Source organism: Mauremys reevesii, linkage group 16 (genome assembly GCF_016161935.1).
Source record: "Mauremys reevesii isolate NIE-2019 linkage group 16, ASM1616193v1, whole genome shotgun sequence".
Taxonomy (NCBI): Eukaryota; Metazoa; Chordata; order Testudines; family Geoemydidae; genus Mauremys; species Mauremys reevesii.
The window spans coordinates 18,105,349-18,131,569 of NC_052638.1; the positions used below are offsets into that span (position 1 = coordinate 18,105,349).

At 44.7% G+C, this 26,221-nt stretch overlaps 1 protein-coding gene across 4 annotated transcripts in view; it reads right to left on the minus strand.

Moving 5' to 3' along the window:
• Nucleotides 1-26,221, minus strand: part of NKD1 (NKD inhibitor of WNT signaling pathway 1) — a 371,729-nt gene that overhangs the window by 344,102 nt on the left and 1,406 nt on the right. For 2 of the 4 annotated variants that reach the window (XM_039503847.1, XM_039503842.1), the window contains exon 2: nucleotides 25,869-26,011. The gene's annotated coding sequence lies outside the window, so the exon portion shown is untranslated. Of the gene's footprint in view, nucleotides 1-24,166; nucleotides 24,370-25,868; nucleotides 26,012-26,221 lie in introns of all 4 variants that reach the window. The other 2 variants (XM_039503843.1, XM_039503844.1) reach the window with 2 other exon arrangements.

A 26,221-nucleotide genomic window follows, 5' to 3' on the forward strand; every position in this document is an offset into this window, starting at 1 on the left:
TAGATTATTTCAAAGAAAAGGTCACTGGAATTTTTTAATACGGGCAAAACCATGAACATGGGTCTCCTACAGGGGGGCCCTGACCACTAGGCTACACAATCAGTCTCACACACTCTCTTTCTCTGGCCCAATGAAGTGTAACAGCATCAACAAGAGAGACTGCGAGATGCCCACACTCGCCTATTCAATAGCCCACAGGTTCATGCCCTCTCCTACCACCTGGGAGACCCACGTTCAAATTCCTCCACCACCACAGGTAGAGGGAGGAAGTGAACCTGCCTCTCCCACATCCCAGGTGAATGAATAATTGTACTCACTGAGCTAAAGGTTATAAAGGAGATGGTGATATCACTCCAGCTGTTTTGTGAATGGCACCTAAGTAAAAAGATCAAGCTTAAACTATTTGGCAAATTTGTGTCAAATTCATGAATAGTTTCAGATCAACTGAAACTGCACATTTTTTGGTGTATAAACTATTTGTCTGAATAATTTCACCAAGCTTTTTTTGTATCAAGTGTCCTTCTTGATGAATTGCTATGTCTTTTCTCTTATTTCACCCAGCTCCTATATTCTCTGCCATTAAACTGACTTTGCACTAAGGGAATCAGTCCTGACCGATCCTTTTCTCCAATAGTTCTTATTCTGTCCCTTAAGAACAGGTCATTGCTTGATATAATTGTGGGGGGGGGGGCATATTTAAAGAGTAAATAAGTTATGTCATTGTCTCTCAGCTGCTTAGACAGTATTAAGTAGAAAATCTAACAGATGCACAAAAACATCAAGCACATGCAGTATTTTAGAAAGTTACAGTGGAATAGATTTCACAAATACTTCTGTGCCAAAGGCTTACAAAATACTATGGACAAAATTATTCCCTCAGTTACACCTGTGCAACCCCATTGACTTCAGAATTATTTTAGCCCAAATCAGGGCTGGTGCAAGGATGTTTCCACCTTGCGCCCTCCCCCATCCCCAAGCTCCCCCACAGCAGCTCCCCCCCTCTGCCCTGAGGCACCCCCCCGCGGCAGCTCCCCACCCTCTGCCCTGAGGCACCCGTTCCACCCCAGCTCACCCCTGCTCTAGCTCCACCCTGAGCACGCCGTTGCTGCTTCACTTCTCCCGCCTCCCAGGCTTGCGGTGCCTAAGCTGATTGGCACCGCAAGCCTGGGAGGCAGGAGAAGTGAAACAGTTCACCCCTGCTCCGCCTCCTCCCCGAGCACACTGTCGCTGCTTCACTTCTCCCGCCTCCCAGGCTTGTGGCGCCAATCAGCTCTCTCAGGCGGGAGGAGGCGGGGCAGGGGTTAGCTGGGGCGGGGAGTTCCCAAGCGTGCCCCCCCCACAGGCGGCACTCCCCTGCCCCAGCTCCCTCTGCCTAAATGCCAGCGGTGACTGGGGCGGCCAAAGATCCAGCCGCCGTGTTCGCTGCCGAAGAAAATGGCTCCCCACAAATCCTAGAGCCCTAGGTGACCGCCTAGGTCGCTCAAATGGTTGCACCGGCCCTGGCCCAAATATTATTGCCAGTGACTTTTATTCACTTCCAAGTATCATCTCATTCACATTAGTGGTACAAACTGATGTAGAAAATGTAGTCAATGAGGTCGTAGAGAATGTAAATGTGAAGCAAGGCAGCTAGTAGTAATGGAACATCAGCCCACCCATTAGTAGTACGCAGGGTTCACAGGGGAATACTATTATCTACAGAGCAGATGGGAAGGAATTAGCACTCACATTAAAAGGATATGTAAAATGGAACAAGAAATAATAGGCTAGGACAAAAGATTCCAATGTTTCACTCATCAGCAAGACACCTGTCTCACCCCACTCCTATGTCCCTGAGATTAAGAAAGGCTTTTAGAGCAGAGATGGGCTTGAAACAATGTTCAGACCCAAATTTCCCAGAATATCAGGGGTATTTGGATCAGGAGGTTTGGTGCAAGCCCATCTGTAATTTAAGAGGAAGGACAATCTAGAGATTAGAGCACAGGATTGGGAGTCCAGAAACTTACTGTCACAAACTTGTTGTGTGCCTTTAACAGGACACTAAACCACACTGCTTTTCTTTTCCCATCTGTCAAATGGGGATAATACTTATCTCCTTCCATCCCTTAGCGAGTTGGTGAGAGAATAAATCTGAAGTGTTTGCAAAGTGTTTTGAACTTGTAAAATGTTAAGTGCTTCTCACATGCCACAGTGCAGTTTCCTGGCCTAACCACTTTCCAAAAGAAAACACAGTTCTATGGTTATTTTTAAAAGGTAGCCTGTGATTTATGCTGGTATGTCACGGTCCTGGGCTAGCTAGAGAATGTAGGAACAGCCAAGCCACAGCTAAAGAATATGCTTAGGAGTATGACTGAACTCTATGAACCACAACAAAACAAACTATTGGAGTGACTACAACTCACAGTTGTCCTGATGCTATTCACCTCTCTCAGGCCCCAAGTGATAATTAAGGTAACAGATCCCTTGGAAGTAGCACCATAAAAATACTAACTTGTTGGCAAGTCTTAGCTCATGCTCATTCCTGGATACAGAATCAACAATAACAAAATCCAGGTTTGAACATTCAATTATCCAGTATATGTGGCAATGTAATATTAGAGTAGTTAAATACTATTCTTGGACCAGAAGCTTATTATTGTTCTGATTTAATATTGTAATGCTATCCTACTTGTGTTTGATTGTATCCGGACATGCAAAGATATCTGAGTAAGAGTCAAACTTTTCTCTTTTGCTGAAGGTTCATAAAAGTTATTTCTTATAATTCAATCACCTGATTGTCTATCTTGTTGTAGTAATGGAGCCAAAGAAACTTAATATGGTATTTAAATTAAGGTTCTCTCAAAATAGTTTATTTGTAGGTATTGTCTTCTTAAGCAATTCTAGGTCCTGAAGTTCTTATTCAGTTGTTACCCAAACACTTTACTCAGCTGGAGTCAATAGTTTTGCCTGAATAACTACTGAATAACTACTGAATAAAGCTTATGACCAAATAAATCTGTTAGTCTTTAAGGTGCCACCGGACTCCTTGTTGTTTTTACTGAATAAGAATTTTAGGTTGGAGGCCTTGCATTTCAGTACGTGTTTGTTTGCAATAAAAAGATTAACCTTTCCTCTAACTTTCCCCTCTTTCTTACTCCTTGCATGTAACCACTAGCATGTAAGTAAAGCAATTAACAAAACACTTACTCCAAATGGTAAGCGCATGCTGTCTCTTTTTGGAAGTATTTAAGAGAGAATCCAATTTATTCAGTAAATGAGGTTAATAACTTTGCATTACAATATTGGGTCCTAAAACATTAAATATATTCAGCATAAAAATAATCAAATCTAAAATAAACACTAACTGTGCTTCTAACATGATAATGAACATCAACAAAATCAATCTGCATATTTATTTTCCTCTCACACAAGCATGATGTAACTCCATTTTTAACAGGCTAGGTAGGTAGATCAAACTTTGTTTCATTTTTATTTCGTTTAGACCCGGTTTCTGAAGATCAGGATTTGAATTCAGTTGTCTTGTTGAATAAATACTTTGAAGATTATTCTGCCGAAATATTATGGTAAACTCAAAATCTAAAACCAGCAAGTCACTGATGTGTTTCAGCAAATTTTGACAAATTAATAAAAGTGACAAAAGAATTCAATTGATGCAGAGTCTCAATTTAATCGAAGAATAAAAAGAGACACAAAAGTTAAGCAATGGATTAACATTTATGTTTCTCTCCAGGATATTGCTCACACAAGTTGGACTCCTCATGTTGATAATGATAGATGCAGGTTCGCCCTTTATCTACAGCAAATCAACCAGGGAAAGCTGGCATTGCATCTGTAGTATGTCTTTTAATGGCTAGATAGCAAATGTCAAAACTATTTGATCTGGTTTTATAAGTCACCTTTCAAGACTTTGTAAGATATTTTACACTTTGAAAAGAGATTAAAAACTTTTATGTTGAATTGGAAAAATAGAAAGAGCACATCCATATTCTTCAGGAAAAGGGTGGCTGACTGCAATGCACCATGACCACATGAAGTCTTAAACTGGCAGTTTAAATGTTTTATGTGCTGTGTATTTCAGCATACATTTGACACAGGCTTGGACAATAAAATACTTTCATAACCAGAATCACTAACAATGTGCTAGGTGTCCTGCTTAAGGGTTTTTGACCAACAACAAGGACTGTTTGATGACCTACGGAATGTTTAAAATTAATAGCCCCTTGCTTGGACTGTCACAGAAATGAACAAGAAATAAAGATTCCCAAACTGTAGGCACCCATATGCTACCTTAGAAAAAAACTAGGAAATTTCTAAGTGTCTAAGTGACAAAGGGTATGTCTACACTACGAAATTAGGTCAATTTAATAGAAGTCGATTTTTTAGAAATTGATTTGATACAGTCGATTGTGTGTGTCCCCACTAAGCGCATTAAGTCGGCAGTGTGCATCCACAATACCGAGGCTAGCGTCGACTTTCGGAGCGTTGCACTGTGGTAGCTATCCCACAGTTCCCGCAGTCTCTGCCGCCCATTGGAATTCTGGGTTGAGCTCCCAATGCCTGATGGGGCAAAAACATTGTTGCAGGTGGTTCTGGGTACATGTCGTCAGGCCCCCCTTCCTCCATCCCTCCCTCCGTGAAAGCAATGGCAAAAAATCGTTTCTCGCTTTTTTTCCTGGGTTACCTGTGCAGACGACATACCACGGCAAGCATGGAGCCTGCTCAACTCACTGTCACCGTATGTCTCCTGGGTGCTGCTGGCAGACACGGTACTGCAGTGGTACACAGCAGCATCCCCTTGCCTTGCCTTGTGGATGGGAGACGGTGCAATACGACTGCTAACCATCGTCGTCGTCCCGTGGGGGCTCCTGGCTGGCCTCAGTTAGGTTGGTCAGGGGCGCCTGGGCAGACATGGGTTCTCCTGGCCAACCTCCGTGAGGTCGGCTGGGGGCACCTGGACAAAAATGAGAATGACTCCAGGTTATTCTCTTTGCTAAGTTTCGTCTAATGGAGATTCAGTCCTGCCTGGAATATCATGCCAGCTGGAGGCTTCTGCCTCAGTCTGCTCTCCCAGTCGGCAGCACCACACGGTCGCACCTACCCCAGCGTACCCCTTGCTTCTATGGCTCATGAAGCCTGGACAGTAGTAAGGAGCAGTTCAACCATAGGCTGAGCAAGTGCAGAATGGTGGTAGAATGTGCATTTGGATGTTTAAAAGCTCGCTGGCACAGTTTACTGACTTGGTTAGACCTCAGCAGAACCAATATTCCCATCGTTATTGCTGCTTCCTGCGTGCTTCACAATATCTGTGAGAGTAAGCGGGAAGATGTTTATGGTGGGCAAATCGCCTGGCCACTGATTACGTGCAGCCAGACACCAGGGCAGTTAGAAGAGCACAGCAGGGTGTGTTGTGCATCAGAGAAGCTTTGAAAACCAGTTTTATGACTGGCCTGGCTACAGTGTGAAAGTTCTGTTTGTTTATCCTTGATGAAAACCCGCCCCTTGGTTCACTCTACTTCCCTGTAAGCCAAGCGCCCTCCCCTCACCCCTTTGATCTCCACTTGCAGAGGCAATAAAGTCATTGTTGTTTCAAATTCATGCATTTTTTATTAATTCATCACACAAATGGGGGGATAACTGCCAAGGTAGCCTGGGAGGGGTGGAGGAGGAGGGAAGCACAGCGGTGGGATACTTGTAGGGGCACCCCCTAGAATTCCACGCAGCTCATCATAGAAGCAGCATGTCTGGGGCTCTGACCCAGAATGGCCGTTTGCCTCTCTGGTTCTTTAGTAGGCTTGCCTGAGCTCCTTAAGTTTCACGCAGCACTGCTGCAGGTCCCTGTTATAACCTCTGTCCTTCATGCCCTGGGAGATTTTTTTTCAAATATTCCGGTATTTCATTTTTTGGAACAGAGTTCAGATAGCACGGATTCATCTCCCCATACAGCAGTCAGATGCCGTATCTCCCGTTTGGTCAATGCTGGAACTCTTTTGCGATTCTGGGACTCGATGGTCACCTGTGCTGATGAGCTCGCCACGCTGGCCAAACAGGAAATTAAATTCAAAAGTTCGCGGGGCTTTTCCTGTCTACCTGGCCAGTGCATCTGAGTTGAGAGTGCTGTCCAGAGCCGTCTCAATGGAGCACCCTGGGATAGCTCCCGGAGGCCAATACCATCGAATTGCATCCACACTACCCCAAATTCGACCCAGCAGGGTCGATTTCAGTGCTAATCCCCTCGTCAGGGAGGAGTACAGAAATTGATTTTAAGAGCTCTTTAAATTGACAAAAATGGCTTTGTTGTGTGGACAGGTGCAGGGTTAAATCGATCTAATGCTGCTAAATTAGACATAAACTCGTAGTGTAGACCAGGGCAAAGTGACACTGTACAGGTTCCCTTTTGACTGGACTTTCCAGTTGAAAACTGAAAACTCTTTGCATGTTCCCTGGCATTAACAAGCTAAGCTGGAAGGACAATATGGTATCTGTGGGCATAGGGGTACTGGCAGTGATGAGCTCCCAAAATCCTAAGAACCAGTTCCCTACCAGGTCGGCGGCGGCGGCAACGAGGGTCTTCACTCGCTCTGGGTTTTCGGTGGCAGGTCCTTCACCCGGAGCGAGTGAAGGACCCGCTGCTGAAGTGCCGCCCAAGACCCGGTAGGGAACCGTGCAGTGAGTATAAGCCCCACGTGCCTGTCTCCCCCCACAACCCATCCAACCCCAACCCATGTCCTGCCCCTGACTGCCCCCCCTCAGAACCCACAACCCATCAACCCTCCCTGCTTCTTGTCCCCTGACCACCCACTCCCGAGACCCCCCCACCCTAACTGCCCTCCAGGACCCCACCCCCTATCCAACTCGCCCCACTCCCTGTCCCCTGACTGTCCTAACTCCATCCACCACCACCCCAACAGACCCCCAGACCTCCCACGCCTATCCAACCTCCCCTGACCGCCCCCCCAGAACCTCTGCCCCATCCAACTCCCCACCTCGCTCCCTATCCCCGGGAATCCCTGCCCCTTATCCAACCCCCCCAGCCCTGGACCCTTACCATGCCGCTTACCCCCACCTCCCCCCTCTCCCGGAGCCTCAGCGTGCCGCATCCAGGAGCAGCCCTGGACAGCGCTGCAGCGGCGTGGCTCCAGCGGGACCTGAGCCCCTCCCGCTCAGAGCTGCATGGTAAGGGGTCAGGGCTGCAAGCTCTGGTTTCTAAATTTAACAACCGGTTCTTGCGAATCGGCTCCAGCTCACCACTGGCTACTGGACAAGACAGCTTATAGCATATCGTCAGTACTGGCTGTCAAACTCAGACTAAACCACCATACAAAAGGGTTGAACACACAAAAGGGCACATTTCAGCTCTTGTGCGTCTCAAAAAACAACCCCCACACACCTTATTTTTGCCATTTTGTTTAAAGTCACAGTAAAAGTAATAAGAGCCAAATAATTTACAGGACTAAATGTTTTCAGCTACATCAGTGCAAACCCACTGGTTTTCAAAAGGGATTGCACCAGTGTAAGAAAACAGACTTTGGCCTAGGAATATTACACATGGAGGAGTTAACTATTAGGAGTTAGATTCTCAGCGGATGTAAAATTGTCAGAGCTCTGCTAACATCAGTGAAGCGATGCTTATTTACACCAGCTGAGAATTTGGCCTTATAATTAAAAAAGGACTTCACCTAGGTAAGGCCTTTAATCCCCCTACTCAATAAAGACTGTGACAAAATGCACCCCTGTATACCCACCACTGTAATAATCTTTGTACCAAATATGCCTTGTAAGGTCACCTTAGTCCGGCTTGTCCTTGTCCGTCCCTCCGCGAACGCAAGTTGACACCACACCATTCTATTTTGTTGCGAGCACGTTCTTTCCATTTCTGGCCAAAGAGTTTTGTCATGGGAGTGTTTTCAGTCTGCCCAGTGATCGCTTGTGGTCTCTGGGGATCCAGTCACTGATGCGGGTTCTCCGCCTATTGTCTTGCCTGCGGGCTACACGACCCGCCTATCTTCACTTCACCTTGTAACGTATCTCATGAAAACTAACAACTTGCTGCTCAGTAATCGCATGGTAAAATGTATGTAGCAACATTATATGTAAAGTTATAAAGATAAGCTGAACTTAGGTCTGAAACGTGTTTACCAGACAAGTCTGGGGAGTGAGTGAACCTGTTTCACGATGACAAGGGACAAGCTGACACCTCTATCCAAGTGTCATCAAAGTTGATGGGCAATTTCCTATCAAGTAGCCATTCTTGGGTCAGGAAGACTGGCAGAAACAAACAGATCTGCTTCTTAGCAATCAACAAACTGGAACCTCTTTCATCCCCAGACTCCTTGACTCCAACCTCAGAGCTGAAAGAAACTTTATCTAGGGGTAACCTCAGGGGTAACTGTATTTCAAAGGGTGACTGAAATGTAAAAATGAGGGGCAAGTACCCCAAATTCTCTCTGCCTCTCTCATCTAAGAAGACAAAAGAAAGAGCCACTGGACTTTGGGAGCAGATCCTGGCCTGAGAATTTGGTCAGCAATGTTACTGGAAACATGTAGTAAGCGACTTCACCTTTAACCAAGTCTAGTTTGTTGAGTCTAGTACTAGGAAGCAATTTATCTTTATTTCTTTTTAACCATTTCTGAGTTTAATGCCTTATACTGGTACTCACTTAAGACCTATCTCCTTGTAGTTAAAGGAACTTGTTTTATTCTTTAATCAAAACTAATTGTGAACTGTGTGGGGAACTCCACTGAGGATAACAAACTGTAGTATATTAACCCCCTAAAGGGGCAACAGACTTAATATATCTGGATTGTCCAGGAGAGGGCTAGACAGTGCAAAAAACATGTTTTGGGGGAAAATCCAGGCTTGGGAATATGTTGGGGTCACTCTACAAATGGTAACCAAGGCTGATGGAAGCCAGTGTGTGACTGATGTATGGTTGACCGGCTGCAACTATACATAGGGTATCACCCGCATGCTGGAAGGCTGTTTGTGGATGGCCCAGGTGAGAACTACAACAGCTAAGTATTGTGAGGCATCCAAGTTTGCAGGGCAGGCAGGAGCGGCGCCAGGGTTTCTGACGCCCTAGGCAGAATTCAGAGAGGAGAGGCAGCATTTTGCGTGCTTCCAACAGGGCACGCGGGAGCTTCCGGTTCTGCTCCCGTCGCGCTGCCGAAGAAGGACCCTCTGCCAAAATGCCGCAGGCGACAGTGGCAGTCATTGCCGAAACGTCGGCGGTAGCTCAATTGCCTGCTGCTGTTTTCCGCGGCACGTCGGCGGAGGGTCCTTCTTCGGCGGCGCGACGGGAGCGGAACCCGAAGCTCCCGCGCGCCCCATGGGGAGCGTGCAAAATGCCGCCCCCCGAATCCTGGCACCCTAGGTGATTGCCTAGGGTCGCCTAATGGAAGCACCGGCCCTGAGGGGAGGGGTAAGACAGCCCCTCACACTGGTCTGAGTGCACCCCAGAATGTCATAAAGACAACATACGGGTCTTTTTTTCGGGCCTGATCTTTCTACTGGCTTCAGTGAGCTTTGGATCAAGACTGATTAAAAAAAAAAATGTTGGCAAGCCTGGGTAAATAATAGATCCAGAAAGGCTTGAATGCACAGATAACGACATTGCTGAGACATCTCTGTGATGTAAATAGTATGAATGAAAAACAGTATTCACACTTCTTCTATAAACATATCTCACCTCACATACAGAAGCTAAGCAGCAACAAACCAGGAGGTAGGGGCTCAATGTATATTTAGATTTTGGTACAGTGCTAGTGAAGTCTGCCTAGGGCACCAGAAACCCTGGTTTAGATTCCCTTTGCAATGAAGTGGTACAGAGTTAAAAAGTCAAAATCCTAAACACAAGCATGACAAAATACATTAAAAACAGAATGTAAACCATATGCAACATACAGTTATAACAGAAACACTCCATGTCTGATTCACTGGCACATACACAGTACTTTGTCCCATAATAAAGTACACATCTTTGGAGTGAACTCCAAATTCAGTTTACTATGTGTTTCAAAGCTCAAACAAATCTGTAAAGGCTGCCAAATCTGCCTGTATAAAACACCACAATCTCTTATGTATTAAGACAAATCAGAGAGATGAAAAGCACTATCTTTGCTCTTCTAATAGGGTATGCCTACAAAAGTGTTAAAAATTAACTCTATTTGGAGGAACAAGTATTTTACATGCATTAGGAAAATAAGACCAAAAGGATGGATGATGCTATAGTTAAGGCGCTGCCTGAGACTTGAGAGATCTCGGTTCAATTCTTGGCTCTGCCACAGAATTCCTGGAGACTTGGGCAAGTTACTTCATCTCTCCATGGCTCACTTCCTCATTTGGAAAAGTGGAATAATAATGCTCCCTAATTTGCAGGGATGTTGTAATGCTAACCTCATTACCATCTGAGAGGCATTCAGATACTGCAGTGACAAGGGCCATACAAGCACCTAGATAGAAAGAAACCATATCTGTAAGAGCTAAATACGATTTGGGAGAAAACAATGTTCATAGTTTGATTTGAACAACAGTTTGATCTCAGCAACATTTAAAAAAGGCTTTCATATGTTACTAAATATTCTTCTTTGTTACAAAGGCCATTGTTTGAATAAAGAAGGGAGGTGAGCTGTTGGCATTTGTTCCCATTGTACAGAAGAAAGCACAGATAGGAGGGACAGGTATACTAATGATTAATAATAATGAATACTTAGTACTGCTAAAGCTCTTTTCATCGGTAGATCTAAAAATTACTTTACCAAAAATGTTATTAGTTACTACTGCCCTTATTTACAGATGGGGAAAGACGTAGAGAGTTTTACTGCAGGTCACACCAGTTTGTTACTGTTAAGCCTGTTTATTGGGTAGTATCTAAGGCCCAGCGGGGAATAGTGCCCCAGCAGTGCACAAACACAGAGTAGCAGAAAGTCTCTGTCCCAAAGAACTTACAATCAAAAGCAAAACATGTGCTCGGTGCCTACATTTCCTATAAAGAGATATTTGTTTCTTTACATGTGCATTTGTGTGCTTCTTTGTCCCTAAATGAACTCTCTGGATATGTCTGCACTGTAATAAAAAACCCATGGCTGGCCCATGCCAGCCAACTCAGGCTTGCAGGGCTTGGGCTGTGGAGCGGTTTCATTTCTGTGTAGACTTCCAGGCTCCTGCTGCTGCCCGAGCTCTGGGACTCTCCTACCTCGAAGAGCCCTAGAGCCCAGGCTCCAGCCCGAGCCCAGAAGTCTACAGTGCAATGAATCAGCCCTGCAAGCTCGAGTCGGCAGGCACGGGCCAACTTTGAGCTTTTAATTGCAGTGCAGACATAGCCTTGGAGGAATCCTTTGAAAAATGTAGCACTTGGAATCAGTGGAGGTCAAACTAAACTGCAAGGAAAAGTCTCATAGCGCGTAGTCATTGGAAGAAGTAGTACACCTCTACCCCGTTATAACACCACCCGATATAACACGAATTCGGATATAACGTGGTAAAGCAGTGCTCCGGGGGGGCAGGGCTGTGCACTCCGGCGGATCAAATCAAGTTCGATATAACGCAGTTTCACCCATAACGCAGTAAGATTTTTTGGCTCCCAAGGACAGTGTTATATCGAGGTAGAGGTGTACTGATTAGAGAGTTTACATGTGACAATATCTCTCAAGAGCCCACAGCAAGAGGCAAAAGCCAAAAGGGAAAGCCTACATGATAAAGCCCACCACACTTAAAATTACTACTCTTATTTACAATGCAGCTGCGTCTAGAGGATCCTGCCCCAGATCAGGGTCCCATTGTTCTAGGCACTGCACAAATACATTGTGAGAGACAATCCTGGGCTCAAAGTGTTTATTATCTAATTCGACAAGCCAAACAGGTGAAGAGGGGAACAGACAGGCACAGAGAAGTGAAGTGACTTGCCCAAAGTCACACAGCAGCAGAGTCAGGAAAAGAACCCAGCTTTGAATCTTGATCAAATGTCCTATCCATGGGACAACACAACCGCCAGTATTTTCAGATAGCAGTGATGGCTTCCTTAAACAGTCATTGGAATTGATGAGATACAACAAAAGAACCTGCAATGTGAAACTCTTCTTTTACACAGATGATGTAATTTACTCATAAACCATTTTATTCCTTTCAAGAAACCAATCCCAAGTCTCTTGCAGGTAAGCCAGTTATTAAAGTTTGCACCTAGACTGACTGATCAAATTTTAGTCAATTTGAATTTAGAAGAGTGAGGTATTAAGCCCTGAAACTCAAAGCTCATAATGTACTGTCATTACAACACCCTTGTAGAATGCAATATACTGCATGCTTATTCTGCCACCTCTTAGGCTCTGAGTCATCAGAGCACTTGAATTCATTTAACCATGTGAGTAATCCCATCGCTATTTCACCAAAAGACTTGCATCTAACTATAAGCACTGGCTTAAGGCTCAGCCACTTCAATGGCACTACTCATATGCTTAAAGCTAAGCATATGCCTCAGTGCTTTGCTGAACTAGGCCTTAATGAATGTGACCACGTGGAATAGGATACAAGAGAGACTGTGCTGGAACATTAACTCAGTCAGGACTCCTGGGTTGTACTCCCAGGACTGTCACTGGCTTGCTCTGTGATCTTAGATATATAAATTTACCTCTGTTACCTCATATTAGACCTCTAAACTAGATAATAATAATAATCCTTGCAATCCTGGTGTGAGGCTTAACTGGCTAATGTTTGTAAATTTCATAATTGTATAAAGAGGCATTTTAGTGGTAGTTGTAAATAGCAAAATAAACCATGTCTGAACTCCAGTTTGGTGCAGAGGTTGCGAGGAATAGTTTACATTTGTACTGCCTGCATTTATTTCAGACATAGTTCAGCATTTCTCTATATATGAGGCTAAATTCTCAAAGCAGTGAGTGGGAGGTATATGCATAAATCCTGTTATTTGTTAACAGGCTTTTTGCACAGACCTCCCATGCACTTCTTTGGAAATTTAGTCCATAATCTCAGTGTGTGCCTGTGTCTGCTTGTAGGTGTAGACATGTCTGTCATAAAGCATTACTAGCCTACTCTTCCATTATGCCAAGTAGTTTTTCTTTAACTGACAGTATTGTGTTCAGGTCTGTATGGTAGTTCTGCTTGTCAAGATATGAGTGCTTCTACATTCCATGCTCTGATTTCTAAAGGTGTATACATACGGGAGGACAGAATCATTTAGATACACACCGGTCTTATTAAAAAGCTATCTTTTGCAATTATTTGACAGCTAATATGAAGTTACTATATATTGACTCTGATTTCTTCTCCCCTCCCAAAAAAAAAAAATATCATCAATTTAATATCATTTTTCCATTGGTCTCCAAATATTCAACCCCTAAGTATGGTGTTAAAAGGAGGAACAGCAAATTAAATATGAGAGAAGATTCTTCCTCTTTGTACATTAGACACACACACACACACACACACAAAAGATGACACAAAAGTAGATGGAAAATTTAGGGAAATAAAAATAGCTAGTTTAGCAAAGCCACATTACTGGATTAACTCAACTGCTTTGATGTTATAAGAAAATGATCTGTTTTCTCTGAATTGCAACAAGAAGTTGTGGCAGAATCGTTTCTCCTATAATAATGCTTTGGAAGAGCTTAGTAGCTAATGTAATTTCATTTCACATTTTTATGTTGAGGATCCAGCACAACTGAGGTACCCCAGTTGTTGAGTCTCTTTTTCTGTTTTTTCTTTTTGCAAGTACATTTTTATTCATTGCAGCTACATCCAAGCAGCCTCAAGTGACTTAAACAGCAAACTGCATCTACCAAGAAATTAGCGTTCCAAAATGTGGCTAGATAAATTAATGCCATACCATTCAATATTGCTCTTACATCTTCCTTTAATCAAATAATTCTGTAAATTGAATATTCACAACATACTAAGGCTATTAGGTCCTTTGTAAGTAGTAGTTCTTAAATGAAATGGGTAGTATTGCCAATCTCGTGTCTTCAGAAATCACAACCCTGGCCTCCAAATAGTCATGAAATTGGCTTAAAAATCATGAGAATTTTTTATTTGCCATAAATACTTAAGAGTCCAAAGGGTCACTCTTTCAAGCTATTCTCTGCAACCCATGAGGGTTTACTTGATTCCAGGTGCTGAGATTTTTAAGAAAAAGACCATTCCACCGTCCTCATATTTTAATGTATTAGGCCTTGATCCAAAGTTCAGCGTAGCCAATGGGTTTTGGTTAAGCCCATTAGAAAGGGAACCAGGGACGAAACAAACTTAAAAACCTGTAAGTATGGAGATTCCACCACCTCCCTAGGTAACCCATTCCAGTGCTTCACCACCCTCCTAATATCCAACATAGACCCTCACTGCAACTTGAGACCATTGCTCCTTGTTCTGTCATCTCATGTTGAGATGAGACATGAGAACAGCCTAACTCCATCCTGTTTGGCACCTCCCCTCAGGTAGTTAAAGGATGCTCTCAAATCCCCCTCACTCTTCTTTTCTGCAGACTAAATAAGCCCAGTTCCCTCCAGGGGCGGCTCTAGGGATTTGGCCGCCCCAAGCAGGGCGGCACACCGCAGGGGGCGCACTGCCGGTCGCCGGTCCCGCGGCTCCGGGAGACCTCTTGCAGACGTGCCTGCAGAGGGCGTGCTGGTCCCGCGGCTCCGGTGGAGCATCCGCAGGCATGCCTGCGGGAGGTCCACCGGAGCCGCCTGCCGCCCTGCCGGCAAAATGCCGCCCCAAGCACGCGCTTGGCACGCTGGGGTCTGGAGCCGGCCCTGGTTCCCTCAGCCTCTTCTCATAAGTTACATGCCCCATTCCCCTAATCATTTTCGTTGCCCTCTGTTGGACTCTCTCCAATCCCCAGCTCCTTTTCTGCAGAACTGCTGCTTAGCCAGTTGGTCCCCAGCCTGTAGCAGTGCATGGACTCCGCACTTGTCCTTGTTGAACCTCATCAGATGTCTTTTGGCCTAATCCTCCAATTTGTCTAGGTCACTCTGGAACCTATCCCTACCTTCCAGCATATCTACCTCTCCTGCCAGCTTAGTGTCATCCGCAAACTTGCTGAGGGTGCAATCCATCCCATCATCCAGATCATTAATGAAGATGTTGAACAAAACCAGCCCCAGGACCGACCCCTGGGACACTCTACTTGATACCGGCTGCCAACTAGACATCAAGCCATTGATCACTACCCATTGAGCCCGACGATCTAGCCAGCTTTCTATCCACCTTATAGTCCATTCATCCAATCTATACTTTTTTAACTTGCTGGCAAGAATACCATGGGAGACCTATCAAAAGCTTTGCTAAAGTCACGGTATATCGCATCCACCGCTTTCCCCATATCCACGAAGCCAGCAACTTCCCCCTTCCTCACTCCTCTCATTGGCATCCTCCACCCTGTTTTGTCTTAGTGACTGATCCTTCTACTCTCAGTCACTCACTATATTCGGCGAGACTACTTACATGATTCAGGATTAATCATACAAGGGTTGTAGGCTCAGGCACTTTGACCATAAGCTACAAAGGACAGACACTTTTGTCACTGTCTAAAAAAAAGCAAGCACCACTATGGCACTGTCTGAATGACAACATCTTACAGTACAGTACAGTTTTGCATATCTCTAGCACCTTCTTCCTCACAGTCTTCAAACAAACATGAATGCATTAAGCCTTACAACAACAGTGTGTATGGAAGGGAATGGAACAGGTAGGCACTGAATCCAAATGGCACTGAAATCAGCTGGAGTCTTTTCGTTGCCTCTAATGGGCTTTGGATCAAGCCTTAAGAGATTTGCTTTGGGTTACAGAGAAAGTCTATTTTAAAGCCAGGAATAGACTCATTTCTTCTGTCTCTCACTCTTAACCCTCATGGTTAGTCCATTTCAAGTCAACCAGTTACTTCATACCCCCAGATAAAAGCAGTATTAGAGTTTTATGCATTCACGTTATAAGTGGAGACATTTTCTAACTTGTTCATTTTGCTGCTTAATCCCTACAAGGGCACAATACACTTCAAGCAATAAATATAGTGCCATATGGACGTGGAAAGATAAAAGACTCTATTAGGGAAATTGCCATGATCAGCGTTTCTGTAAAGAGAATATATTATCCATGGTGTTGTCAAAATAAAATAAGGGCAAATAAGGACAGAAAACCATCTGGTCAGATCTCATCAAAACAGAAGATCCTATAATGAGCTGTTAAGATCAATGAAGGAACAAGTTCACAGACCCGATAATCACAATAAATTATAAATAAAATGAAAAGAAAACTATGTAATATCCTTTAAAGTATTATTACAATTCAACTGCTTCTAAAATGCAAACAAAAACAAAATAAATAACCAAGAAAATTTTTTATAAGTATGTCTTACAGGATACAAACATAGTTACACCAATATTTATCGTTATGTCTTACACTCGTGGATTTAGTGTTGAAGATTGCAAACTTGCCTTGTACAAAGAATTGAATCAGGGTCAGATTAATTAAACTCACTGTTGTGGTCAGCTGCTGTTTCATAAATATTTGTTTTAGGTTTGAGGGTTTTTTTTAAATTCTACAAATAAAAAGCCCTGCTTACAACCCTACATGGAGTATCAAAATAGCTTAGTCTTAAGAATCTGCTGGAGTAAAGCATTTGGGTTCTGAGCATTTCTAGCATTATCAGGTTAGAACAGAACAAACAGACTAAAATCTGACATCAGCACTCTTCCCAGCAGGATACATTACTTTTTTTCATTAGAATCTTTGAGCCTGAGATCAGACACAGGAAAGATTAAAACAAATATGAATTTAATCAAGGGATTCTACTTTCCTGGTGTGGGAACAGGAACATGCTGACATAAAGAGAGGACCAAACACTAGGGTGTCTGAACCAAATCAAAGACTGCTTGCTTACCACTAACTGCTCAGATGATCCATATCATAACAACAAAAAGAAAAACAATTATTTATTCTTTTTGATGTTGCTGCTCAGAAGTAACTTCCTTTTTGAAGAGAGCAAGGTCAAAGCCAAGTTATTGTTTTTGCTTGAAACTTTGTCAGTTGGGGACTAAAAGTTATTAGGTCTGACCTACTTTGGGATTCAGCATCTCTAACTTTCCCACTTCATTTCTTGCAGGTAGTAACTTAGAAAAAATGTTAATTGTAAGAGTGAACTGAAGCTACGTCCTTATTATGGTAAATGAAACCATTTTAAAAGACCATAGTGCACTGACGCCTTCTGAAATACATGATATACAGCCATTTCCTCTACAGAAGACAGGCTGAGATGGAGTATGGTCCAAGCACAGATCCTACGAAGTGCTGACCACTTCCTGCAGTTGGAACTGAGGGTACTCAACATCTTGCAGGATTGGACACAGAGAAATATCAGGCCATTTTTCTAATGTGTTGCAGACTCAACTTGATATGGAGATTGGGTGAAACCTCATTGAAACTGGAGGGCAAGAAAGAGCTGCCCTTCATTTGGGATAAATGTAAGAAACATCAAGTATCAGAGGGGTAGCCGTGTTAGTCTGGATCTGTAAAAGCAGCAAAGAGTCCTGTGGCACCTTATAGATGAACAGACGTATTGGAGCATGAGCTTTTGTGGGTGAATTCATCATGCATCTGACAAAGTGGGTATTCACCCACGAAAGCTCATGCTCCAATACGTCTGTTAGGCTTTGGCTACACTTGCACTTCAAAGCGCTGCCGCGGCAGCGCTTTGAAGTGCTAAGTGTAGTCAAAGCGCCAGCGCTGGGAGAGAGCTCTCCCAGCGCTGTCTGTACTCCACCTCCCTGTGGGGAATAACGTACAGCGCTGGGAGCCGGGGGTTTTGACCACACTGGCGCTTTGCAGCGCCGCAATTTGCAGCGCTGGAGAGGGTGTGTTTTCACACCCTGCTGCAGCGCTGCAAATTTGCAAGTGTAGCCAAGGCCTTAGTCTATAAGGTGCCACAGGACTCTTTGCTGCTGTAAGAAACATCTAAGCTTCTTTTTTGAGTAAAATAGCTGAAACAATAGGAGACCACACTGCAAGGCTACTTTGAATATCAGCTACGTGGATTGCGGGGGTTCACTGAGGACTGAATGAAAGGGCAGGGGACTAGGTATTGTTTGATGGACACGTCTATGACCAGAAGCACTCAGAAGCAGCCAGAGAAGAACTGGAGACAGTGGGAGAAGCACTTGTAGTGTGGCCCTGAAAGAAGCAGAGAGCGATCTTTTTAAGCAGACAGCTGGCTGCCTCCTGTTTGATTCCTATTGTGGTCAGGGAAACAGGCCTTTGTGTACATTCTTTGTAAACAAACAGGATCGCATCAGAGAAATACTTAACTCCTTCATCGGTTTCACCTTCTAAAGGAAACAACCTGAAAGACCCCCAAAATTGGCTAACCATTTGAGTCAAAGGGGTAACATTGTACTGAAGGCTTCTGAAATACATGGAGACAGCCAGTGCCTCCATGGAAGCCAGTGATAGACTGACTCTGCTCCAAGTCCAGATCCTGAAAAATGCTGAGCACCTCCTACTGTTGGAAATAAAGTGCTCAGCACCTTGCAGGCCTGGGGAGAGAGAGAAATCAGGCCACTTTTCTAATGTGTTGTGTAAATTGACATCAAAGTAACTCTTTCACCACTAGTGAATGTAATTAGACAAACTACTCTGACGGGAAAACTTAAAAAAAAAATCTGAAAAAACTATTTGGTTACTTAATATTTGGTGTTCTACACGAACAGTGTGCTCTGCCTTGTACTAGACACAAAGAAAGAGTTTCTGCCCCTAAGGATTTGTATATTAAAAATGAGCTCAAGAGCTCTACATTTTCATAGCACTGGACAAATATTAAAGCTCCCAATATCCCTCTTAAGTTTTATTATCCCCATTCTACAGATAAGGAAACTGAGTTGGGAGTGAAATGGTGCTGTCCACGCACCATAGCAAGTTAGCGTCTGATGTGGAAATAGAATTCAGAATGTTTGCGATCCCCAGCCCAATATTCAGCCACCTAGACCACCGTGCCTGTGCAACACTGCAATTAATACAGGCCTGATTTTCAGAGATACCGAGCACACGGACTCCAAATGGTGTTACTGGAGACGATAGGTGCTTAGCACCTCTGACAGCCTTCAAGTCAGCAAAGCCCAAGGATTAAGCACATGAGTATTCCCACCGAAGTCTTCACTAATATTACTCATGTGTAAAGGTGAGCAAATGACTAAGGGCTTTGATGAATCGTAGCCAAAATTAGGCCTTATTTCTAAAAAGCTCATTAGAGCAAGAGATGTCTTCTTTTGTGTTATTTGCAGCAAATTCATATTCAGAGTTTAACAAATATATATATTTATTAAGTAACTTTAGATAATTATAAGACAGTCAATCACAGGCCACATCTTGTTCCCATTGACTTCAGAGACGGCCAGATCAGAGCCCATGGCTATTCATGTTTGTATTATAATAAAAATAAACAGAAATAATAATCTATTGGGCCAAACTCTGGTCTCAGTCGCAACTGAAGTCAGCAAGATTACACAGGTGTAACCAAGATCAGAATGGCTTCCACCCTGCATAAAGATACAACAGTTTAAGATCATTTCAGGCAGAAGACAGACTTCATGTGACACACTGTACTTAATGCCAAACTCAGACCAGCAGACTCTATGGCAAGTACATACTTAAACAAAATGAAACCTTGGGAGAGCAGGATCTAATATTTCCCTGTTACTAATAAATGCACTAATCCTTATACAGCATTTGCCAGCTAATTAATTCATGAACCTATAAATATTAAACATGGACTATTTTACAACTCCAGAGCAATACATCAAAAATGATATCATAGGAAACATTAAAGATTTTTGTTTGAGATAAAAAGGCTTGACAAACAAAAGGAGCACAACGCTGACAAGGAGACTTGTAGGCCCTTGGAGACAGAGCAAAGAAGACCGGGTGAGAGAGAGAGGATGCTGTTAGGAAACTGCATCTCCTTTACTTCAGTGTTCATCAGGGTCAGGAAAGGTAAAGCCCCAAAACAGAGGTTTTTACGGAAAGGGAAAAATAAATCAGTAAATTTGGGAGAGCTTATTCACAGGCTGTTTCCTGTCAAAGTTAGACTCAAGACTCACAATTTGTCAGACCACTCTGTTTTTATTAGCGCAGCGCTCCGCCAATAACAGCCAGATAATGTGAGTGGCCATGCAAGACCCAAACAGTCTTATTTATACAGATAAAAGAGCGGGAATTAAACAAAGGGACAAAGAGAGAAAAACAGCAAAATTCACCTGGGGCATAGCATGCATATCCTACTTCCTTACTAACTCCTATCGATCTAAGGTTAATGCTTCACCAATTGCCCTTAAACGGTGCAATTGTTCTATGTTAATGTCTCTATTCCTGACACCTGGACTCCAGCATTCCAGCGATTTTCCTTAAAGGTACAGACAGCATTTCTTTAATCCTATCTATTTTTGTAATATAATTCATTCTACTTTCACATTCCGAACTAGGGAGTCTGCAGCATGTAAGAGAGAAAGAGAGCATCGTGTACCAACAACAAGAAAAAGTGCAAGTACACAACAGCAAAGAGTGGGAACTTCTTACCAGCAAAAGGAAAGGCAGGGACATGAAATCAGCATGATTGATTGATCATGGGCAGGGGTTAGACAGATTGTACGTGGTGAGACTGTGCACCAGAGGCCACATCTTTCAGTCTGTAAGCTAGACAGACAGACAGCTAGATGGTCTGTCTGAACCCAGCATCCCAAATAAGAAATCCCCTCTGTCTTCCTCACCCCCGTTTCCTTTCACTTCTTCATCATGAGGGACATTACACTGGTGATGAGAACATGAGTGCTACCCATGGAGCAACTAACCCAGAGAACAACCTTGGGTATGTCCAGTAGAGAAGCTGCCAGGAACAAAAATAGGGCACCACACAGAAAAACCATCCCCAAGATGCTTTGCGTAAACACATCACAAAGCAGGGCTAACAATAAGTCATGGATTTGAAACTGGCCCACTGCAGCACGTTTGGTTCAAAGCAGAAAGGCTGCTGGAAAACAAATGCCGATTTTCAAGGGGCAGATGCGCTGCACTTTCTGAAAATCAGGCCGCTGTGTAAGCAGGGTCTGAATGAGTTCTTCCCTGACAGCTAGCTCGGAGTGGGAGAGACTTCCGGAGAAAACTGTATTTACATGAACTCATCTACTCTGACAAGATATCCAGCAGATAGAGCTGTGTAGCTCAAAGTGATCAACTTTGGCTGGTGTTGGGTTACAAATCACTTTAGTACTGAATGCAGGGGAAGTGAAATGTTATCGTATTGTTGTCTTTATTGTATGAATAAAGGGGAGCAGAACTGTGCTTAACCTGTCCCAAATATGGGGTCACCCTCAGCTGAAAGGACCTCAGTAAGCCAGGGACTTCAATGCCAGAGCCCTGTGAAAGTATGGGGGTGGGGAGGAGACAGATGTCCCATCCAGGAGGTGTTGACTCTCCCTAAGGGTCCCCTGTCTGGTATTACCAGTTCCTCCCACTGTTCAAAGACCAGCAGAGAGGGACAAGCAGCTGGCAGGGCATTCAGCCAGCATAAGTGCTCAGAGGGTGGAGCAAGCAAGATGCCTTCTTCCCCAGGTGGGAGGTGAACTCACACAGATGCACCTCTGAACCCTGGGTCCTCAGTGACCAAGGACAACCACTGTGAGTGGGGTATGGTGAGGGAGCAGAGGGGGGCACAGAAAAGGAACTTTTGGTTATAGAACTCAAGAATATGAGGCAGAAGACTCTGCCCCACTCACTCTGGGGTGGGTGTCTGCTCACAGTTTTATGATTATGAATCCTGCTTGTGGCATTTTCCCTAATTAATATCGGATGACTTCCCCTCCTTTCACTGAACGTTTCATTGCTACACTCAGACTCTGTGCTTGCGAGTGGGGAAGTATTGCCTCTCAGAGGCGCCCTGGGGTGGTGTGTAATTTTCCCAGGTTACTGGGTGGGGGCTTGAGCTGGTTCTGTGTTGTATTGTTGAAAAGGAACCCCTAGATATTGAACCCATCTCTGGTTGCTGCCAGCTCCACCTGGCAGAAGGATTACACCTGTAAAGGGTCTGAATTTAGGCACCTAGAATCTCAAGTCACTTTTGAAAATATAGGTCATTTTGTATATATTTTGTCATGCAAAGTACCCACGCTAGTCGGATGTCACGTGCTGGTTTGCTGCGATGCACAGCAAAACAAATTCTCTGACTGGCTCTGGCTGAGGGTGTGGGCTCTGGGGTGGGGCCAGAAATGAGGAGTTGAGGGTGCAGGAGAGGGCTCCAGGCTGGGGAAGGGGATTGGTGTGCAGAGAGTGGGGGGTGAGGGCTCCGGCTGGAGGTGCGGGCTGTGGGCTGGGGCAGGGGCACGGGGGGGAGGAGGGCTCTGGCTGGGGGTGTGGGCTCTGGGCTGGAGCCAGAAATGAGGAGTTCAGGGTGCAGGAGGGGGCTCCACGTTGGGACACGGGGTTGGGGTGTGGGAGGGAATGAGGGCTCCAGCTGAGAGTGCAGGCTCTGGGGTGGAGCTGGGGATGAGGAGTTTGTGGTGCAGGAGGGTGCTCCAGCTTGGGATTGAGGGGTTTGGAGAGCAGGAGGGGGATCAGGGCTGGGGGTTGGGGGATGGGAAGGGCTCAGGGGTTCAGACTCTGGGCAGCACTTACCTCAAGCAGCTCCCTGAAGCAGCGGCATGTCCCTCTCACCCAACTCCGGCTCCTACGTGGAGGCACAGTCAGGAGGCTCTGCATACTGCCCCATCCACAGGCACCACCCCTGCAGCTCCCATTGGCCGCAGTTCCCGCCAATAGGTGCTACGAGGGCAGCGCTTGGGACAGGGGCAGCATGCGGAGCCCCCTGGCTGCCCCTACGTGTAGGAGCCAGAGGGGGGACATGCCGCTGTTTCCAGGAGCCAGGCGGAGCAGCTGCCAACCCTGCGGAGCAGCCACTGACCCCACTCCCCAACAGGAACTCAAGGGCCAGATTAAATCAGCTGGCAGGCCAGATGTGGCCTGCGGGCCGTAGTTGCCCACCCCTGCCATAAGGGATGTCAGCAACTGGACACATTTACTTTGCAAAGATCTCTACCCATGGCAATCATTGCTGGTCAAATGCTTCAGCAATACCCAAAGCTTCAACAGACTCAAATGTTCCAGAGCACAACCCAGCAGATCCTGAGAGGCAACCCTGGAATCAACATAAGAGACAACACCTTGATATGAGACACTGGTTACCCCTAGCGCATCTGTCCACCTGCATTGGGAAGCACCCTCTCAACTGCTGTGTACACTTACCCATAGAGGGGCATTTACCAGTGTCAGACTGTTTGAAGATTCTCCTGAGGCAAGGTAGGTGGGAACTTATTCATGCACTGCTGCTCTGGCTGGCCAAAGAAAGAGTTCTCAGTGAGGAGAGAGGGGAGACTCTGCCTCTCTCTGTGAAGCAGGGCCAGCATTTGAGGTGGTGTTTTAGTGTGCACTAGTGTCCAGAGTGTCCCTTTGCAAAGGTGGTGTCGCCCCACAGGGCTCTGGCGGCACAATGCAGAGCTGTGGGTGTATCCCTGCCTCAGTTTCCCCTAATGAGATGTCAACAAGTTCAGTTCAGCTTTTTATGCATTTAACTTTGCCCTTTCAGGAGTCTAATTTATTTAATCAAAGGCCAATCAGACATGCAAGCAAGTCTTCACCCCTGAAGGGCCCCAGAGTTAATCTTAGTCAGTCTGTCCCCACCTGTCCTCCTCCTCCATCCAGGCTCTTTACAAGTCTTCTGGACCTAAGACCCTCTTCTGGAGACAGGCCTCCTGCCATCACCCGGGGAAGGGTTCCTTCTCTGGACTCAGGGCCCCTGCAAAGGTCAATCCACCACAGCTCTTCTTTAGAGCAGCATATAGTTCCCCAGTGACCTGAATCTCCTGCCACTGTCCTTTTGCTGGGACCAGGCCTGCCTAGGAGCTTTGCCACTGGTAGCCGTTCCCTTTTGGAACTGCTCCCTCCAGTAGCACCTTTCCCAGGTCCCCTTTTTGGTGAACTCTCTAACCAGCCCCCTCTCCCCCCAAAATCCCTCTCCTCAGGAGCATCCTGTTTTCTGGAACTTCCTGACTGAGCCCTCAAAATCCTATTAGGCCTAGGTCTTCCTTAGCTAATTAACAACCAACTAGCCAATTAGCTACTCACAGATGGATCTGCATTGGCTGATTCTCCTTAGCGTAGCTTGTCTCAGGTAGGCTGGGTGCCTGCCCCCCTCAAACAGCCAGTCACTGCATGACAGAAGGAGTCTTTCCAAAATGGGAAAGAGATATCCCCCGATACATGGCTCACATGAAGCACATATTCTCTCTGTTCACGTCTACATCACCCTGTCGGCCATCTTGTCTGTCCTGTGTGGTAAAAATATGCTCACGCTGTAAGAAGCCAATCAGGATTACAAATGCTTCACAAAAGGAACCCAGAGTATGTGGGGTGAGTGGGGGGATGAAAAGAAAGGGGAGGAAGAAAAGTTAACCACTGTTAATAGAAAAGGTCACTTACAGTGGAAAAACAACAGGAAAAAGGTTCTGCTGTAACAGAGGCCCTGAACCCACTGCTGGCTCTGAGGTGTGAAGGCTGAATTCTGAGGACCTGCACCAAGAGGGGATGGTTTGCAGGGTGGCCTACTTAACTGACACCTCTGGACTGCCTTCTTATCTGCACTGCAAGCAGAGCTGCCCAGTAGTGGAGGACTATCAGACATATTCCTGTACAGGAGAAAGCCTAATTCACTAAGAAAAGATTTAGGCAACTGAAAAGAAACAAAAAAAATGATTTCCCCACATCCTTGCTTGAAAATGTTTCTGTAGGGTGGGATCCAGACATCTTTCCTTAAAACATTGGTTGGTAAGAAAAAAAGACTTTTGCAATAACTGCCCAATTGTGAAATTGTATGAACACTTTGACATCTATTTGCCCTACTGAAAAGATTCGTTTACCATCCCTTTGAAGAGCTGAATGTGCAAAATTTGACTGCATTATTTTTCCTTTAACAAAGTCTTTGGGTTCTGTACTCACAGACTTCAGAAAGAGCAACAAATATTTTCACTTCGTTTTTAAAACAAGAAATCAGTAGAAAGACCGACAGAAGAGCATTATGCAGATACTATAATCTTTAGGCTTTTGCAAGTGTAAGTAAAGTACAATATATCATCTCCACAATATGGGTGGTTTGAAAATGCACAAGTTTAAAGGCTAATATACAGTAAAATAATTCCATGTGAGAAAATATATTATTAAACTTGAAATTTTTCACATTATACAGCATGTGATTGTCCCATAGGTTGTAAGGAACATGTAGCTCATTCTATAGAGTGTATGGCCCAGATCCTGCACGGAAGACTATCTGCTTTGTACCATATCATATTCCACCCCTTGCTGCTGACGTAGGGGGAACGGTCCACAGAAAGCAGGGGTTCACCTGGAGCTTCCTTATATTCTGGCAATCCTCTACTCTTGCACTGGCCTCTAGAGGCCACTGGTAGCTAGTTTAACTGTTCTGAGCTATCCAGGGGGTCCAGCACACTACACAGCTTGGCTAGGATTGGTGTGCTACATGCACACGCACACACGCCATGCTGCAAGCGAAGGATCTGAGTTTTGTATGTAATATAGATATCTAAACAGCTACATTAAAAGAACGTTAATGTTGCAAAGTCAAACAGTCCAAAGTTAGGAAATGCCAGAATTAAGGATGCATGAGCAACCTTAATTAAGCCCACTAGGTTTCAGGATACATTCTTTAATTACATAATCACATACTACTTTTTTCACAGGACCCCTGCCTCGTTCAGTGCTGTCTTAATTCATTTTTTTTTATCCTTAGCATTCAGCGTACGGCTATATTTACCGCCCACCACGTAAACCTTGCTCTGAAGACAGAACTGTTAATTCCTTCGTTGGCTTTTCTATGGCTTTCATAATGGTCATTCCTGGATGCTTCACAAATGTTAATGAATTTATCTTCACAACATACCGTGAGGTACGATTGGACTGTGGAAAAAGAGTTTTTTTAAAATAGAATCCACTCCAGCCAGGCTTATAGAGAAAAATTAATTGATATCAGATTAAGATTCAAAGAGAGAGAGCGCGAGCTAAGTCATTGAAGAAAAGCAGCATTAAAACCTGCAGACTGAGGAGACTGCAATTACTCTACAAAAACATTGTCTCTTCATTTCTTGCATCATCTTCTAATATGGCTGT